The 19,509-nt window shown below is 41.8% G+C and overlaps 1 long non-coding RNA gene across 1 annotated transcript in view; it reads left to right on the top strand.

Annotated features, from left to right (window-relative positions):
- Positions 1 to 17,818, top strand: part of LOC140733544 (uncharacterized) — a 34,256-nt gene extending 16,438 nt beyond the window's left edge. The window contains exons 2-3 of the long non-coding RNA XR_012100307.1: positions 12,892 to 13,058; positions 17,704 to 17,818. This is a non-coding gene — a long non-coding RNA (uncharacterized lncRNA). The remainder of the gene's footprint in view (positions 1 to 12,891; positions 13,059 to 17,703) is intronic.
- The last annotated feature ends 1,691 nt before the right edge of the window (positions 17,819 to 19,509 follow it).

Below are 19,509 nucleotides of genomic sequence, written 5' to 3'. Positions count from 1 at the left end.
TAACCATTCCTCTTTCCACAGATGCTGCCTGATTTACTGTTTTCAACTCTTGCTGTTTTTGCTTTTCTTGCAGAGGAAAGGTCCATTCTATATAGTACATCAACAGAGTTTTGGGGTTGGTGTGTGGTCCACATTCCAAAGTCTGAGATTTCCTGTAGCACATGGCTGTGCCATATTGAATGAGAAGTTCAAAGGAACCATACAGTAGGCAGTTCAGTTGTCCATCACTTAAAAGATCCATCATTTATAGCAAAGCATGCCCTTTCCTTAATTTCAAAGATATGTACATTGGACATGAATATAAATGCGTACTTTGAAAGTTATAGATTCTGTATATATGTGGTTTGAATATGTGGAAGTTGGACTGAAATGCGTTATCACTACTGTCTCTGAATCCTCTTGACTCAGATTGTTGTACCAACACTTGTCTTTAACACCACACGCACCCCCTGCCGCTTTCCACAGGGACTGCTCCCTCCGTTATTCCCTTGTCCATTCGTCTCTCTCCATTAATCTCTTCCCACCACTTATCCCTGAAAGTGGCCAAAGTGCTACACTTGCCCATTCACCTCCTCCCTCTGAAGGCAACACTTCACCTCTGGATCTGCTGGGGTTGTCTGTTGGATCTGGTGCTCTCGATGTGGCCTCCTCTACATTAGTGAGACATATCAAAAGTTGGGGGACAACTTCGGCGAGCACCTCTGTCCTATCTGCCAAAAGTAGAAGTTCTCATTTTAATTCCTTTTCCCGTTCCCGTTCCAACGTGCCTCCTCTTGTGCCGCGATGAAGCCACCCTCAGGGTGGAGGAGCAACACCTTATATTTTGTCTGTGTAGCCTCCAACCTGGTAGCATGAATATTGAATTCTCCTTCCAGTAAAAAAGATTTCTCTCCCCCTCCCCTCTTCTTCTATTCCCCACTCTGACTCCAGGGAGTTCTTCTCACCTGCCTGTCACTTTCTCCTATGGTCCACTCTCCTCTCCTATCAGATTCTTCCCCCTAACCTTTTACCTTTCACACCCATTTGGTTCTCCCAACCCCTTCTAGCTATCCTCTTTCCCCTGCCACCACCTTTTTATTCCGTCTTCTTCCAATATCCTTTCCAGTCCTGAAGAAGGGTCTCGAACCGAAACGTCAACTGTTTATTTATTTCCATAGATGCTGCCTGATCTCCTGAGTTCCTCCAGCATTTTGTGTGTACTGCTTTGGATTTTGAGCATCTACAGAAGTCCTCATGTCAATCAACACTTGTATTGTTTTCTGGAAAGGAGGTTAATAACAAGGCCAGATTTTCATTTTTTAATGGGTGAAAATACACTGTCCACATCTGTCAGGAACAACTTTGTGGAGAGGGTAAAAACACAAAATCTATCAGCTATTCTATAACTATTGAATACAACTTCTTGGTTGTTAAGGGAAATTACAGAGCCAAGTTACTTATTATTCACTAATGTTGAGCTCAAGGAGCTAATATTGGATTATGAAACAGAGTCAGAAAGCTCATTTATAAATTTCTATGATGTCATGGCCAGATGTCCAACCCCTCCCACTCCCTTGTTACCAAAATAACAACCTCTCTCTCCACAGCAGTTCACACTCTGCCTATGTGCTATACATACTATATTTAGCACACCTCTGTCCCCAATCAGAAAAAAAGATGCACCCCAAATCTTTCAGTATTATTATTAGAGGATCAATGCTCATTGAAATATTGTAGTCATTTCTGGGTATTTAGTGTAATTATCAATCACCAGGATTCTTACAATGAGATGAAAAGCAGAAAAGTAGCTTCCCCATAATTACTACAGAATGAGAGAGACATATCAAATGAACATATTAGCTAAAAGGCATCCAAACTCAGAAACTATCCTGGCAATAATATCCCTCACTTTAATAAGTGTAAACAGAAACCAATATTCTCATGGTGTTCATTGTGGGACTCTATTAAAAGTTTATGCATTATTGCACAACCTTAAGGCTGACTTATTTCCACTCTGATTTTGTGAGTCCTGAAATGACTAGTGAGGTCAATTTGAATGTTGCAGACTCTTCCACAGACAGGGGAGGTGGTGGCTAAAGAAGGCAGGTGGGTAGTTTGTGAAGTACTGACCCACACTAATTTGTTAAGTGTTCTTTCCACTGTTTACTTGGACTGAATGGAATTGAATTTACTTTATTACTTCCATCCTTCATATACATCAGAGTAAAATTCTTTACGTTACGTCTCTGTCTAAATGTGAAATGTGCAATCGTAGTAATTTATAATAAATATTATGTCCAACAAGATAGTCAATATAACATAGAAATACAGTTGAGTCAGCATGAATTAAGCAGTCTTATGGCCTGGTGGAAGAAGTTGTCTCGGAGCCTGTTGGTCCTGGCATTTATGCAGCGGTACTGTTTGCCGGATGGTAGCAGCTGGGACAATTTGTGGTTGGGGTGACTCAGGTCCCCAATGATCCTTTGGGCCCTTTTTATGCATCTGTCTCTGTAAAATGCCCTGAGTAGTGGGAAGTTCACAACCACAGATGCGCTGGGCTGTCCACACCACCGTCTGCACAGTCCTGCGATTAAGGGAGGTACAGTTTCCATACCAGGTGGTGATGCAGCCAGTCAAGATGTTCTCAATTGTGCCCCTATAGAAAGTTCTTAGAATCTGGGGGGCCATACCAAACGTCTTCAACTTTCTGAGGTGAAAGAGGCGTTGTTGTGCCTTTTTCACCACGCAACCAGTATGCACAGATCACGAGATCCTTGGTGATGTTTATGCCAAAGAACTTAAAGCTGTTCACCCTCTCAACCCCAGATCCATTGATGTCAATAGGGGCTAGCCTGTCTCCATTCCTCCTGTTATCCACAACCAGCTCCTTTGTGTTTTGCAACATTGAGGGAGAGGTTGTTTTCTTGACACCACTGTGTCAGGGTGATGACCTCCTCTCTGTAGACGGTCACATTATTGTTTGTGTTCCTGAATCATGAACCTGAGGAGCTTGTGATCCGGTGTGCCCCTTTGCCACTTGGAGTGATCACTGACCAGAAATTCCTAGCAGTCAGTCAGGAAGTTGCATTGCACACAAAATGCTGGAAGAACTCAGCAGGTCAAGCAGCATCTATGAAATGAATAAGCAGTCGACTTTTCGGGTTGAAACCCCATCTGTTTATTCATTTTCATAGATGCTGTCTGGCCTGCTGAGTTCCTCCAGCATTATTTATGCATGCTCTGGATTTCTTGCATCTGCAGAATCTCTTGTGTTTAGGAAGTTGCATTTTTACACTGAGGCTTTGAGTGCATCAAGTATCTTAACTTTCGCCCATCTGATCATCTTTTTCCACGATGGAACTTGGAACAGAGTACCTCCTTTGGGAGTCTGGTGTCAAGTTAGCAAATAGTGTGTCCAACATATCTAACTGACTGGGTCCTTGATACCACAGAAGCTGGCTTAGTTTGTTTGTCCTTCCTGTGAATTTGAAAGATTATGTGGAGACAATATTGGTATTTTGTTTCCTTTGCCCTGTTAGAAGCATGGAAGAGGGCAGGGATCACCAAGTGCCAATAGACTGACTTTTTTGACAGATCTGAGGTCTTGTCTTCATACAACCTTTTCCTCAATTGACCAAACGATATGTTGGTGCATAGTGGGTGGTGTGATGGTCTGTGATGGTTGACAGAGAGGATACTCTTGAGATATAGGAAATAGTCCATGTTTTATTTTTGGTCAACTTTATTGTTGGTGGGTAGGATAGTACAAGAGGGGCAAATGGTAGAGGACCTTTGTCTTGTGGATGTTGAGTATAAGGACATTGTCGATGAGTCTCCTACTAAGAGCAATATAGAAACAGCTAACTTATTATGTGATTCCTCTACATTAAGAATTTTAATAACAACTGTAAAGCAAATTATTTATTGACTAAACTGCCAGGTTGGAACCAACATCTGCTTTTAGCTGTGTTGTGGCTGTATCAAAGGTGATGATGAATCAGCATACAGGAGGGAAACTGAAAGTTTTGCTGAGTGGTGTAATAACAACAACTTCTGACTCAACGTCAATACCATTATTATGGCTGTAGACTGATTGTAGACTTCAGAAAAGGGTGACCAGAGGTCCATGAGCTAGGATCCATCGGAGGATCAGAGGTGGAGAGGGTCAGTTACTTTCAATACTTGGGTGTCACTATCTCAGAAGACCAGTCCTGGACCCATCATAAAAATATTATTATGAAGAAAGCATGACAGCACCTCTACTTCCTTGGGAGTCTGCGGAGATTCAGCATGTCATCAAAAACCTTGGCAAACCTCTGTAGGTTTATGGTGGAAAGTATGCTGCCTGGTATGGGAACAGCAATGCCTTTGAGCAGAAAATCCTACAAAAGATAGTGGATTCGGCCCAGTACATCATGAGTAAAACCCTCCCATCCATTGGCACATTTACATGAAAGGTTGCTGTAAGGAAGCATCATCCATTATCAAAGATCCTCATCACCCAGGCCATGCTCTTTTCTCGCTGCTGCCATCAGGGAGAAGGCACAAGTGCTTCAGGACTCCACCACCAGGTTCAAGAACAGTTACTACCCCTCAACCATCAGGCTCTGGAACAAAAGAGGATAACTACACTCATTTAAGAACTCTTTAATCTTGTTATTTCATGCTCATTAATTATTGCTATTTATTTATATCTGCATTTGAACAGTTTATTGTTCATTGATCTTATTACAGTTACTGTTCTATACATTTGCTAAGTATGCCCAAAAAAACATCTCAGGGTTCTATGTGGTGACATATATGCTAATAAATTTTACTTTGGCTTACTTCGACTTTGAAACGCATGAAAAATATTTGAAGCCCCCATTGTGTCCAAGTTGCATGCCATCTTGGACAATGACTTCCATCAACTCCATAATGTACTGGTTAGGCACAGGAGTACATTCAGCCAGAGACTCATTCCACCGAGATGCAACACTGAGCGTCATAGGAAGTCATTCCTGCCTGTGGCCATCAAACTTTACAACCCCTCCCTCGGAGTGTCAGACACCCTGAGCCAATAGGCTGGTCCTGGACTTATTTCCACTTGGCATGATTAACTTATTATTATTTAATTATTTATGGTTTTACATTGCTCTATTTCTTCACTATTCTTGGTGAGGCTGTAATAAAGCTCAATTTCCCTCGGGATCAATGAAGTATGTCTGTCTGTCTGTTTGCAGTATTCAGAATATAATTTTATATGTGAAATGTTAGAATTCCACTTTGAGCATGAATTCAATATAAATATAGTCTTGTCCAACGATTATGCAGTGAGAGTACATTGCTGATGAAATACACTGATGTGCATAAACAAGCTCAACAAATGATGACAATGTGTGAGTGAGGACGTGCCTTTCACCCATCATGAGGTGCTTGAAGCCTGCTACTGGCTCTTGGTTATGTTCTACTGAACTCAAATTAGTCAGTTCATGAGATAAGCAAACGGAAAAGTAATGCCTTGAACAGTACTCATCGTAGATAACAAATGACCTGTTCATTTATAATCCATGCAACAAGCACAATCTCGAAAGGCAAAATGTTTCCCTGTTTATTTGTGCTTTCCGGTAAATCAAGTGATAATAAAATTGTTTGTAAAATTGAAAGTGAACAAGGCAACACACACCAATTGAATAAGGGATCTCTGCGATCTGTACTTTACCAATTCTCCCTTCATCTCTTTTGCATTCTGCAAGGACAATGTCAGAGCAGATGGGGGATGGGGTGGTAGTGGGCGAAGTAATATCGAATTCAAAGCCTGAGATAGCCGTGGGCTTTCATAAATCACATAACTGACTGGCTGTTTGAAAACAAGATCTGTGTCTCATTGAACTGTAATGTCACCATCTCAGCTTCAATAATCAGCTCTGCTTTCAGGCTGTTAACATGGCCACTTTCAACAGCTGCTAATTCTTTCATTAGTGCTCGGTATAAAAGTCCAAAGTGTCAGTTACATTTTCAACTCCTCAGATAACAAAGCAGTTCATGTATTAGGATGGCTAAATACAATAATTTTGCCCATTTAATACTTCACACCACAGAATCTACCAGCAATGCCCTAGGGGGTAAATGGCCAGAAAATTAACTCAGTCAGTTAAATAAATGCAGGCATTCAGGCGCAGGTCAATGGCTACATTTTCTGCAGCACGCGATGCAACTCCCACCTTTTCCATCATGTTAGGAAAGGTGATGTAGAATATTTGGGTAAATGCATGCAGCAATTTGTTATCATGAAGACAAAGCTTCATACCTTCCTGGGTCCCTATTCACCGGATCAGAAATTCAGACCCTCTGCCACTCGTTCATTTGGAACAGGGGCTGGGGATGGGGCAGTCAGTTTCACAAACAAAGGCAGTGTGTAATGAAACTGCTCGCAAGGAGACGCTGATGATAAGGCAAAATTGAAGTCCGTGGGATGATTGCAGTGTAACAGGGGACAAAAGCGACAAGGGTAATGAATACAGGACTGAAGGTGGTATATTTGAATGCACACCGAATATGGAATAAGGTAGATGAACTTGTAGTACAGTTAGAGACTGGCAGAAATGATGTTGTGGGCATCGCTGAATCATAGCTGAAAGAAGGTTAAAGCTGGGAGTTTAACATCTAAGGATCAAAAAGACAGGCAGGTAGGCAGAGAGGGTGCGTGGCTCTGTTGGTAAAAATATGAAATAAAATCCTTAGAAGGAGGTGACATAGGATTGGAAGGCGTACAATCATTATAGGTAGAGCTAGGAAACTGTAAGGGTAAAAAGGTCTTACTGGGAATTTCAGTATATATAGGCCCCCGAACCGTAGCAATATAGTGGGCTGCAAATTACAACAAGAGATAGAAAGGGTAAGGCAAAAGGGTAATGTTACGATAATCATGGAGGATTTCAATATGCTGTACATTGGAAAAATTAGGTTGGTGCTGGATCCCGCTCAAGGGAATTTGTAGAATGCCTACAAGATGGCTTTTTAGCGAAGCTTGTGATTGAGTCCACTAGGGGATAGGCTATTATGGATTGGGTGTTGTGCAATGAACTGGAATTGATTAAGGTAAAGAAACCCTTAGGAGGTAGTGATCATAATAGGATAGGATTCACCCTGCAATTTGAGAAGGAGAAGTAAAATCAGATGTATCAGTATTACAGATGAGTAAAGGGAATTACAGAGGCATGAGAGAGGAGCTAGCCAAAGTTGACTGGAAGGGGACTTTATCATAGATGATTGTAGAGCAGCAATGGCTGGAATATTTGACAGCAAGTTGGAAGGCACAGGATAGGTACATCTCAAAGAAGAAGTATACTAATAGCAGTACGATGCAACTTGGCTGACAAGGGAAGTCAAAGCCAACATGAAAGCCAAAGAGAGATCATGTAATAAAGCAAAAATTAGTGGGAAGTTAGAGGATTGGGAAGCTTTTAAAAATCAACGGAAGGCAACAAAAATCATGAAGAGGGAAAGATAAAAATATATAGGTAAGCTAGCCAATACTGTTGAAGAGGATACCAAAAGTTTCTTCAGGTATATAATGCCTAAAAGAAAGATAAGAGTAGATATCAGAGTGCTGGAAAATTATGCTGGAGTGGTAGTAACAGAGGACAAGGAAATGGCGGTTGAAATGAATAAGTATTTTGCATCAGTCTTCACTGTGGAATATACAAGCATTATGCTGGAAGTTTGAGAGTGAGAGGGGGCAGAAGTGAATGAAGTTGCCATTGTTAGGGAGAAGGTTCTTGGGAAGCTGAAAGGTCTGAGGGTAGATAAATCACCTGGACCAAATGATGTACACCCCAGAGTTCTGAAAAAAGTGGCAGAAGAGATTGTGGAGGCATTAGTAATGATCTTTCAAGTTCAATAGATTCTTGTGTGGTTCCAGTGGACTGGAAAACTGCAAATGCCATTCCGCTCTTCAAGAAGAGAGGGAGGCAGAAGAAATTATAGGCCAGTTAACCTGACCCGAAAATGATGAAGTCGATTGTTAAGGATGTGGTTTTGGTGTACTTGGAGACAAATGAGAAAATAGGCCAAGGTCAGCATTGTTTCCTTAAGGGACAATCTTGCTTGACAAATCTGTTGGAATTCTTTGAGGAAATAATGGCAGAATAGACAAAGGAAAATCAATGGATGTTGTGTACATGGATTTTCAGAATGCCTTTGACAAGATGCCACACATGAAGCTGTTTAAGAAGGAAAGTGCCGTGGTATTCCATGAAAGATACTAGCATGGATAGAGCATTGATGATTGGCAGGAGGCAAAGAAGGGAAATAAAGGGAGTCTCTTCTGATTGACTGCCAGTGACTAGGGATAGTCCACAGATCGTGTTGAGGAAGCAGGGAGGCTACAGAAGGACTAATACATATTGGGGGAATGTGAGAAGGAATGGCAGATGGAATACAGCATCAGGAAGTGTATGGTCATACACTTTGATGGAAGAAGTAAATGTGTAGACTATTTTATAAATGGAGAGAAAATTCCAAAATCTGAGGTGCAAAGGGACTTCAGAGTCCTTGTGCAGGATTCCCTAAAGGTTAGTTTACAGGTCGAGTCAATGTTGAGGAAGGCAAATGCAAAGTTAGTATTTATTTTGAGAAGACTAGAATGTAAAAGAAAAGATGTAAAGTTGAGGTTTTATAAGCCACTGGTAAGGCCTCACTTGGAGATTTGTGACCAGTGTTGGGCCCTTTAAGAAGTGGTATAGTGGCATCAGCACTGGACTCCAAGGTGGATGGTCCTGGTTTTGAAACCAGCTGGGTCCCAACCTTGACATCAGCAGTATCTGTGCAGAAGAAAGACCTAGCAATCTACTTTATAAACAAGAGAAAATCTGCAGGTGCTGGAAATCTGAGCAACGCACACAAAATACTGGAGGAACGCAGCAGGCCAGGCAGCATCTAGTAAAAGAGTACAGTCAATGTTTTGGGCCAAAACCCTTCAGCAGGACTGGAGAAAAAAAGCTGAGGAGTAGATTTAAAAGGTGTGTGGAGGGGAGAGAGAAACACAAGGTGATAGGTGAAACTTGGAGAGGGAGGGATGAAGTCAAGAACTTGGAAGCTGATTGGTGAAAGAGACAAAAGGCCATGGAAGAAAGAAAAAGGAGGGAAGGAGCACCAGAGGGAAGTGATGGGTGGGCAAGGAGGTAAAGTGAGGGAGGGAAAAGAGAATGGGAAATGGTGAGGTGGGGGGGGGGGGGGGCGGTGGGAGGCATTGCCAGAAATTTGAGAAATCGATGTTAATGCCATCAGGTTGGAGGCTACCCAAACGGAATATAAAGGGTTGTTCCTCCAACCCAAGTGTGGCCTCATCACGACAGTGAAGGAGGCCATGGATGAACATATTGGAATGGGGATGGGAAGTGGAATTAAAATGGGTGGTGACATGTCGGAATGGATTTTCTGTCTCTTTTACCAATCAACTTCCCAGCTTGTAATGTCATCGCTCGCTCTTCAAGTTTCACCTATCACCTGGTATTTCTCTCTCCCCTCCCCCCACCTTTAAAAACTACTCCTTGGCTTTTTTTTCTCCAGTCCTGCTGAAGGGTTTCAGCCTGAAGCGTTGATTGTACATTTTTCCATTGATGCTGCCTGGCTGCTGAGTTCCTCCAGCATTTTGAGTGTGTGTTGCTTGGCAATCCTCTTCTGTATATTGCCAGGAAAACCCTATGTACAACCACACTATCCATAGGGTCGCCATGAGTTGACGATGACTCGATGGCACTCAACAGCAACAACATCTAAGAAATAATGTGCTGACATTGGAGAGGTTTCAGACGAGGTTCATGAGAATGATTCTGGGAGTGAAAGCTTTGCCATATGAGGACCAATTGATGGCTCTAGGCCTGTACTCACTGGTATTCAGAAGAATGAGGGAAGATCTCATTCAAAGCTCTCGATTGTTTAAAGTGCTCTATAGAGATGATGTGGAGAGGATGTTTCCTATGGTGGAGAACTCAAGAACCTAAGGGTATAGCCTCAGAATAGTGGGATACCCATTTAGAATGGAGATGAGGAGGAATTTCTTTAGTCAGAGAGTGTTGAATCTGTGGAATTCATCGTCACAGGTGGCTGTGCAGGCCAAGTCACTGGGTACATTTAAGGCAGAGGTTGATAGGTTCTTGACTAGCCAGGGCATGAAGGTTATGGGGAGAAGGCAGGAGACTGGGGCTGAGAGACAAATGGATCAGGCACAATGAAATGCCAGAACAGATTTGATGGGTCAAATGCCCCAGTTCTGTTCCTATACCTTATGACGTTATGGTCCACAAAATGCGAAGAATCAATTAGTCGAAACATCTTTGACTATGCTTCCTAAGTCTATGACTAGCATTGAGAAGATCAAAGTAGCAGGGACTTCGGGACGCAATCACCTGCTAGTGACTTTTGAAGTCACACTTCATTCTAGCTTGGAAATGTTTCTATTCAATTCATCAGTAGGTCTGAATCCTAACACCCCCTTACCCAAAGTGATTGTGAGAATACCTTCACTTGCAGGAGTGCATGGGAATTACTCACTACCAATTTACTTAACGGGCAATACTGGGTGACAAATGCAAACATCACTTGCTGCTGGCAGATCATTAACTTCAGTGAAAAATGCTCTTTGGATAGCTTGGAACTTGTTCGTCTACAAGCGCATTGATAAGTCTGTGAAGAGTGTTGCTGACTAGCACCTTCCAGGCTGCAGGAGTACTTACTGAGGGATGCACTGAAGCTTGGTGCAGCCACAGCGAGGGCTCGATGTAGGGTTCTCCGATTAGAGAAGGAGGAGTCAGGTGAGGAGAGGAATAGTGTGGAAAGCATTGACCATGTGTGTACAGAATGGAAAGGCATGGAACAGCTTATTTTTGTAAATATCTTTTGAATGTGAATAAAATTATTTTGTTTTATAAAATAAATGTTGGGTTTAGTCAATAATGTCCAAATAAAATGCTTACAGTACTTCAAAACAGGTAAGGAAGGAAGATGGTGCCCCTAACCTATTTTAATTGATGAACTTCAAAGTTCAAAGTAAAATGTATTATCAGAGTACCTACATGTCACCACATACAACCCTGAGATTCATTTTCTGCAGGCATACTTCCTACAGGGGCACAATTGAGAGCATCCTGACTGGCTGCATCACTGCCTGGTATGGGACCTGTACCTCCCTTAATCGCAGGACTCTGCAGACAGTGGTGTGGACAGCCCAGCACATCTGTAGATGTGAACTTCTCACTACTCCCGACATTTACAGTGACAGGTGCGAAAAAAGGGCCCAAAAGGTCCTTGGGGACCTGAGTCACCCCAACCACAAACTGTTCCAGCTGCTACCATCCAGGAAAAGATACCGCAGCATAAAAGCCAGGACAACAGGCTCTGGGACAGCTTCTTCCACCAGGCCAGCAGACTGATCAATTCACGCTGACACAATTTTACTTCTAAGCTATATTGTCTATTTTGCTGAATATCCTACTAATCTAATTTGCATCTAATTTGTAATACTATTTATTACAAATTACTATAATTTGCACATTGCACATTCCAATGGAGACGTAAAGATCTTTACTCCTCATGTATGTATAGGATGTAAGAAATAAAGTCAATTCAACATATGTTTTGGTTTTCTTTCACACTCTGGCCAGATTCTTCAACACACACAAAATGCTGGTGGAATACAACAGGCCAGGCAGCATCTATAGGGAGAAGCACTGTCGACGTTTCGGGCCGAGACCCTTCGTCAGGACTAACAGTAAAAGATTTGAAAGTAGGAGGGGGAGGGGGAAATGCGAAATGATAGGAGAAGACTGGAGGGGGTGGGGATTTCGCATTTCACCCTCCCCCTCCTACTTTCAAATCTCTTACTATCTTTCCTTTCAGTTAGTCCTGATGAAGGGTCTCGCCCCGAAACGTCGACAGTGCTTCTTCCCATAGATGGTGCCTGGCCTGCTGCGTTCCACCAGCATTTTGTGTGTGTTGCTTGAATTTCCAGCATCTGCAGATCTCCCCGTGTTTGTTTTTCTTCAACACTCCTTTTCTTTTATTGTCCCTTTTGTTATTTTCAATTATATTAATGAGATTATTTGATTGTCATGCATGGTACATTAGGGTACAATGAAGCTCACAGAGTAAACAATATCTATGATAATAATAAACACAGCAACAAGTACAATGATGAGCACAAACCAGGATGGTGCAAACTGAGAGGGAATAAATCAAACAGTATTAAATTGACAGTAACTTTATAACCAAAGAATATTCAGCTAGGGTCTTGGCCCGAAAGGTTGACAGTGCTTCTCCGTATAGATGCTGCCTGGCCTGCTGTGTTCCACCAGCATTTTGTGTGTGTTGTTTGAATATTCAGCTATTGTCAGGTTAGAAGTAGAATTAAGGGTTTGAGAATTTGACAGCACTGAAGCCTGGGCATTTGGGAACCTTCATCTTTTTTAAGAGGACTGAAGAGAGAACAGGAAAAGGCCAGAGTAATAGGCATCCTTGGCGACAGCACTACCCTTCCCTGAAGCAACACTCCATAAAGATGGACTGGATGGGAGAAAGTAATGAGTCTGTGAGGGACAGGACTAGTTACCACTCTCTGCAGGTTTAGTCGACTAAGTGCAGAGCCGTTACCATAACAGGCTCCGATGCAGCCTGTCAGAATATTTCGTCAATCTGTAGAAATCTGACAAAATCCTCGTAGACATGTTGAATCTTCTCAGATGCCTAAAAATGTAAACATACTGATGTGCTTTCTTGATCACAACATCAGTTTGAAGAGAGCAGGTGATGTTGCTGGTGATATGGATGCCAAGGAACATGAGCATGTTGACAGCTTCATCATTACTTGTTTACTGTTCTCTGGGCTTCCTTTTGCCTCTGACATTTTCTTTTCATTTCCTCATGTTAATTCAGAAGACATTCCTGTCTGCGCTTCACAATGGCTTTTTTCATCTAGAACACTGCATCTCTGAGCCACCCTCAGACGTAAGGTTACTGCTGCCTTCTCACATGAGTGCCATATGTTGGTCACACCTGCAACTTCGACAGCCAGAGGGATCGGTCGGTATCCCATTCACTGGGTGAGAATTTTTATATTCGTTGTGGAACGTGACTGTAGTGTTCTGCAACATAATGTTTAAAGTGTCAGCAACTTTTCACATCAATTGCCCTCAAAGCACCTGGACAACAGAGGGAAGAGAGGGTGGCTGGGTTCCAGCAGATGCAGTGAGCTATTGGCCTTTTAGGGAAATGTATTATTATTCTGATTATTTCTATCACTATCCAGTGTACAAGGAGATTCATAAAGGCAGGGCTTGATATACTCAATAGCCACTTTATTAAGTACTTCCTGTACCCAATAAAGTGGCCACTGAGTGTACCTTCATGGTCTTCTGCTGTTGAAGCCCATCCCCCTCAGGTTTGAAATGCTCTTCTGCACACCACTGATGTAACACAATTGTAAAATATTATATTTTATTTGATCTTCCTGTCAGCTTAAACTGATTTGTTCGTTCTCCTCTGATCTCTCATTAACAAGGCATTTTCACCCACAGAACAGCCGCTCTCTGGACGTTTTTCCTCACATCATTCCCTGTCAACTGCTGGGTGTGAAAATCCCAGGAGGTCAACGGCTTCTAACATACTCAAACCATCTTGTCAAAGCACCAACAATCATTCCATGGTCAAAGTCACCTGGATCACATTTCTTCCCCAATCTGATACTTGGTCTGAACAACAACTGAACCTCTTGATGATGCTTAATGCCTGAAGTCGCTCCCACATGATTAGCTGTCCTGACGAAGGGTCTTGACCCAAAACGTCGACTGTACTTCTTCCTATAGATGCTGCCTGGCCTGCTGCGTTTCACCAGCATTTTGTGTGTGTAGCTGATTCGATATTTGGATTAACATGCAGACATACAGCTATACATAATAAAGTGGCCACTGAGTGTATGTCACTATATATACCTTGCAGGCATTAATAGGAAAATAAAAAATACAATAGAAATCATGAAAAATTATACATAACACAGCCTGACAGATATCCAGTAAGCAAAAGAGGATAACTCATGCAAATAATAAATTTAAAAAGTAAATAAATAATATTAAGAACATGAGTTGTGGAGTCTTTGAAAGTGATCTTTCAATTGTGGAGTCAGTTGTGTCAATTCCCATCAACTGCCTTCAAAGTTCCTGGACAACAGAGGGTTAAAAAGAGTTCCTGGATTTGAACAGATGCAGCAAGCTGTTGGCCTTTTAGGGAAACCCTTTGTTGTTATTTCTAATCGCTATCCAGTGTACAAGGAGACTGTTGGAGGCAGGGTAATATGGACTTCTGTTAGGTATTTGACAAAGAGCATGGGAGCTAAGGCAGGCTGGCTAATTGGATCTACAATTGGCTGGTTGATGGAGCAGAATGTAGTAGCGGATGCTTGCTTTTCTGGATTGTAGTAGTAGATGGCCACTTCTCTGTTTTGTAAGTCTGTGACTAGTGATCTACTGCAGGGTTAAGAGCAGAGTCCTTAATTGTTTGTAATATATATTTATAACTTGGACTAGCACACTTGCTAATCTCTTATAAAAATCAGTGTTGTGGATAGCAAGGAAGGAAGTCTAAGGCTATAGCAGGATACAGATCTGATGGATAATTATGCAGATAAAATTTAATCCCTACAAGTGTGAGCTGTTTTAATTTGGAAGCACAAATCGAGCAAACGGCAGGGCATTAAAGAATATTGATAGACAGAGACCTGGGAGTCCAAATACATAGTTCCCTGAAAGTTGCAACAACACAGCCTGATAAAAGTTCAAAGTAAATTTTATTATGAATGTCACCATATACAACCTTGAGATTCATTTTCTTGTGGGCATACTCAATAAATCTATAGAATAATAATTATAACAGAGTCAATGAAAGACTGCCCAACGAGGGCATTCAACCAGAGTGAAGTAGACAACAAACTGCAAACTCAAAAAGAAGAAATAATAATAATAAATAAATAAGCAATAAATATCAAGGAGAAGAGATGAAGAGTCCTTGAAATTAAGTCCTTCAGTTGTGGGAACATTTCAATGATGAGGTAAATGAAGTTGAGTGAAGTTACCCAGTTGGTTCAAGATCCTGATAGTTGAAGGGTAGTAATTATTCCTGAATCTGGTGGTGTGAGTCCTAAGGCTCCTGTACTCCTGATGGCAGCAGTGAGAAGAGAGCATGTCTTGGGTGGTGGTGATCCCCGATGATGGATACTGCTTTTCTGTGACAGTGTTTCATGCAGATGATATCAACGATCTGGATCATAATGTGGTAAATTGGATCAGCAAATTTGCTGATGATACAAAGATTGGAGGTGTAGTGGACAGTGAGGAAGGTTTTCAAAGCTTGCAGAGGGATCTGGACCAGCTGGAAAAATGGGCTGAAAAATGGCAGTTGGAGTTTAATACAGACAAGTGTGAGATATTGCACTTTGGAAGGAAAACCAAAGTAGAACATACAAAGTAAATGGTAGGGCACTGAGGAGTGCAGTAGAACAGAGGGATCTAAGAATACAGATACAAAATTCCCTAAAAGTGGTGTCACAGGTAGATAGGGTCATAAAGATAGCTTTTGGTACATTGGCCTTTATAAATCAAAGTATTGAGTATAAGTGTTGGAATGTTATGGTGAGGTTGTATAAGGTATTGGTGAGGCTGAATTTGGAGTAGTGTGTGCAGTTTTGGTCACTGAATTACAGGAAGGATATTAATAAGGTTGAAAGAGTGCAGGGAAGGTTTACAAGGATGTTGCCGGGACTTGAGAAACTGAGTTACCGAGAAAGGTTGAACAGGTTAGGACTTTATTCCCTGGAGCGTAGAAGAATGAGGGGAGATTTGATAGAGGTATATAAAATTATGATGGGTATACATAGAGTGAATGCAAGCAGGCTTTTTCCACGGAGGTTAGGGGAGAAAAAAACCAGAGGGCATGGGTGAAGGGTGAAGGGGGAAAAGTTTAAAGGGAACAATAGGGGGAGCTTCTTCACACAGAGAGTGGTGGGAGTGTGGAATGAGCTGCCAGATGAAGTGGTAAATGCGGGCTCACTTTTAACATTTAAGAAAAACGTGGACAGGTACATGGATGAGAGGGGTATGGAGGGATATGGGCCAGGTGCAGGTCAGTGGGACTAGGCAGAAAAATGGTTCGGCACAACCAAGAAGGGCCAAAAGGCCTGTTTTGGTGCTGTAATGTTCTATGGTTCTAGATGTACTCAATGGTTGAGAGGACTTTACCTGTGATGGACTAGGCCATATCCATTACTTTTTGTAGGATTTTCCATTCAGGGGCATTGGTGTTTCCATACCAGGCTGTGATACAGCCAGTCAATATACTCTCCCTATACATCTACATAGGGTGACAAACAAGGCATATGGTATACTAGACTTCATGGGCTGGTGCATAGATAATATAATTGGAATGTTATGTTGCAACATTACAAAACACTGACTAGACCTCCCTTGAGTGTTGTGTGCATTTCTGGTCATCGAACTGCAAGGAATGATATGATTGCAAAAGAAGGATCCGAGCACACAAACAACAGAAAATCTGCAGATGCCGGAAATCATAAACACCAGAAAATCTGCAGATGCTCAGCCAGAAATGTCAACTGTTCATTCATTTCCATAGATGCTACCTGACACGCTGAGTTCTTCCAGTATCTTGTGTGAGTGCCTTTGGATTTCCGGCATCTGAAGAATTTCACATGTTTATGATCCAGGATTTTGCCTGGATTGAAGGACTTCAGCTCTGGGGAGAGATTGGATAGCTGTACTTGTTTTCACTGGCATAAAGAAGGCTGATAGGTGACCTGATAGAAATATAAAAGATTATGAGAGGTATAGACAGGGTAGAGAGTCAAAACCTTTTTCACACGGTAGGCATATTGAAAGCGGAGGGTATTACAAAAGTTTTAAAGGTGTTTTGAGAGGAAATTTTAGTTTAAGGACACAATGATTGAAATCTGGAATGTGCTATCAGTGGAATAAATACAGTTACTATATTTAAGAGGCACTTAAATAGGCAAGGCATAGAATGATAAGGCCCTATCGTGGGTCAATGTGATAAATGTAGATAGGCAAAGGAGGTCAACGTGGACAAGGTAGCCAGTGGACCTGTTCCTATGATGTATGACTCTGTGACTCCATAACTTCTACTGGAAAGTATGTGTGTAGATAGTAGTAGGCTCAGCCCCAACTGGAAAGAGAATAATCTGCTGGCTTCCATCATCCAATTTAGCACAAAGTAAAATGACCTTCCTGTGAAATGCAAACCTGCCCTGCAGCTGGCACTTTAACTACTGTACTCAAGCACAATTTAAAAATTAGTCTGATATCTCCTCACCCACAGAGGACCACTGGCTCTTAGAAAAGGCAGTGAGAAAACAAATGACTGACTGCATTCCCTTGTGCAAAGTAACTTCCTTCGAGCAGGGATAGAAGAGGACTCACACAGGAGGTGATGTTGTCACATAAATCGAGGTCAATGATTTTCTACATTGCCTGAGGGGGTTGGAGTGGATATTTCCAGTATTCATCTCCCCTCCCCCAAACATTTACCCTCAACTTTTGTCTTGTTTTCTTCCATAAACACAAAAGGTTTCACACATGTCTACGAAAATGTAAATTAAAAATTTTCAACATGTTCAAGCATTTTGAATATGCAACTAGTTAAAATGTTAAAATTAATTTTCAGACTAGAATACCCAAGAGGGAGAAAAGAACCCATCCTGAAGAGCAAGCTGTACAATTACAGTGATCATGGAAGTGAAGAAGTATAAATGGATATTAAATAATAGAAAGTTAAGACTACATCTATGAATAAAGTGGTCTATGAATCTGAAGTCTCACTGGAAGTGTATTTGGCCTTCTTATAGTGTACAACTGTATCAGTTCTGGATTTCCATCTTTTCTTCAGCTTACAGTCATTATACCCACTAATTAGCTGAGAAGGTCAAAACTTTTAGAAATTCTAGCACATTGCGGTGCAAATGAAGTGTTGCAACAAATGCAAATCATCTTGATCTTTTTAACAAGGAAAATATGACACATACTGAAGCATAGATGCAAGGTTCAAGTCTTGTGTTGGACCACACCACAGTTGGTATAAATTTACATCTCGAACCAATAGCAGCACAGCCTACAACCAGCATTTAGTAACTTTCGCTGGCACTTTAGAGAAGTGCAAGTGATAAGCAGGAGGGTGTATCAATCTCACTTCCTGGTTGCAGGCTTTAAAGATTTTCTTTAACCCTTTCATACACTTTACTATATCTTTGGGCTGATCAGCCCTGGCGGCAGACTGCATTTTCAAGCATTAGCCTGCCTCCTGGTCAATACATCCCAAATTCGTGCAGGCTCACTGTTAGAGTGAGAGGATTTAAGAGGGAGACTTCAACAGCAGAACCCTGAATTGCCGACATTTTTCATCTAGGGGAATGCCCTTTAATCTTATGCCAGTTAAACCTGGAGCTGTTATTCTCTTAGAAACATAGAAAACCTACAGCACAATACAGGCCCTTCGACCCACAATGCTGTGCCTTATGTACTTACTTTAGAAATTACCTAGGGTTACCCATAACCCTCTATTTTACTAAGCTCCATGTACCTATCCAAGAGTCTTTTAAAAAACTATATTGTATCTGCCTTCACCACCATCACCAGCAGCCCATTCCATGCACTCACTACTCTGCAAAAAAACCTACCCTGACATCTCCTCTGTATCTACTTCTAAGCACCAAAAAACTGTGCCCTCTTGTGTTAACCGTTTCAGCCCTGGGAAAAAGCCTCTGACTATCCACACGATCAATGCCTCTCATCATATTATACACCTCTGTCGCTCCAAAGAGAAAAGGTCGAGTTCACTCAACCTATTCTCATAAGGCTTGCTCCCCAATCTAGGCAACATCCTTGTAAATCCCCTCTGCACACTTTCTATAGTTCCCACATGCTTCCTGTGGTGAGATGACCAGAACTGAGCATAGTACTCTAAGTGGGGTCTGACCAGGGTCCTATATAGCTGTAACATTACCTCTCGGCTCTTAAACTGAATCCCATGGTTGATGAAGGCCAATGCACTGTATGTTTTCTTAACCATAGAATTAACCTGCTCAGTAGCTTTGAGTGTCCTATGGACTCGGACCCCAAAATTCCTCTGATCCTCCACACTGCCAAGAGTCTTAACTTTAATACTATATTTTGCCATCATATTTGACCTCTTCACACTTATCTGGGTTGAACTCCATCTGCCACTTCTCAGCCCAGCTATGCATCCTTTCAATGTCCCATTATAATCTCTGAAAATCCTCCACACTATCCACAACACCCCCAACCTTTGTGTCATCAGTAAATTTACTAACCCATCCCTCCACTTCCTTATCCAGGTCATTTATAAAAATCACGAAGAGAAGGGGGTCCCAGAACAGATCCCTGATCCCTGGTCACTGACCTCCATGCAGAATATGACCCATCTACAAGCACTCTTTGCCTTCTGTGGGCAAGC

This window comes from Hemitrygon akajei, chromosome 9, assembly GCF_048418815.1.
Source record: "Hemitrygon akajei chromosome 9, sHemAka1.3, whole genome shotgun sequence".
Taxonomy (NCBI): domain Eukaryota; kingdom Metazoa; phylum Chordata; class Chondrichthyes; order Myliobatiformes; family Dasyatidae; genus Hemitrygon; species Hemitrygon akajei.
Note: the sequence above shows the minus strand (reverse complement) of the source record. Positions and strands in the feature narration are given on the sequence as shown.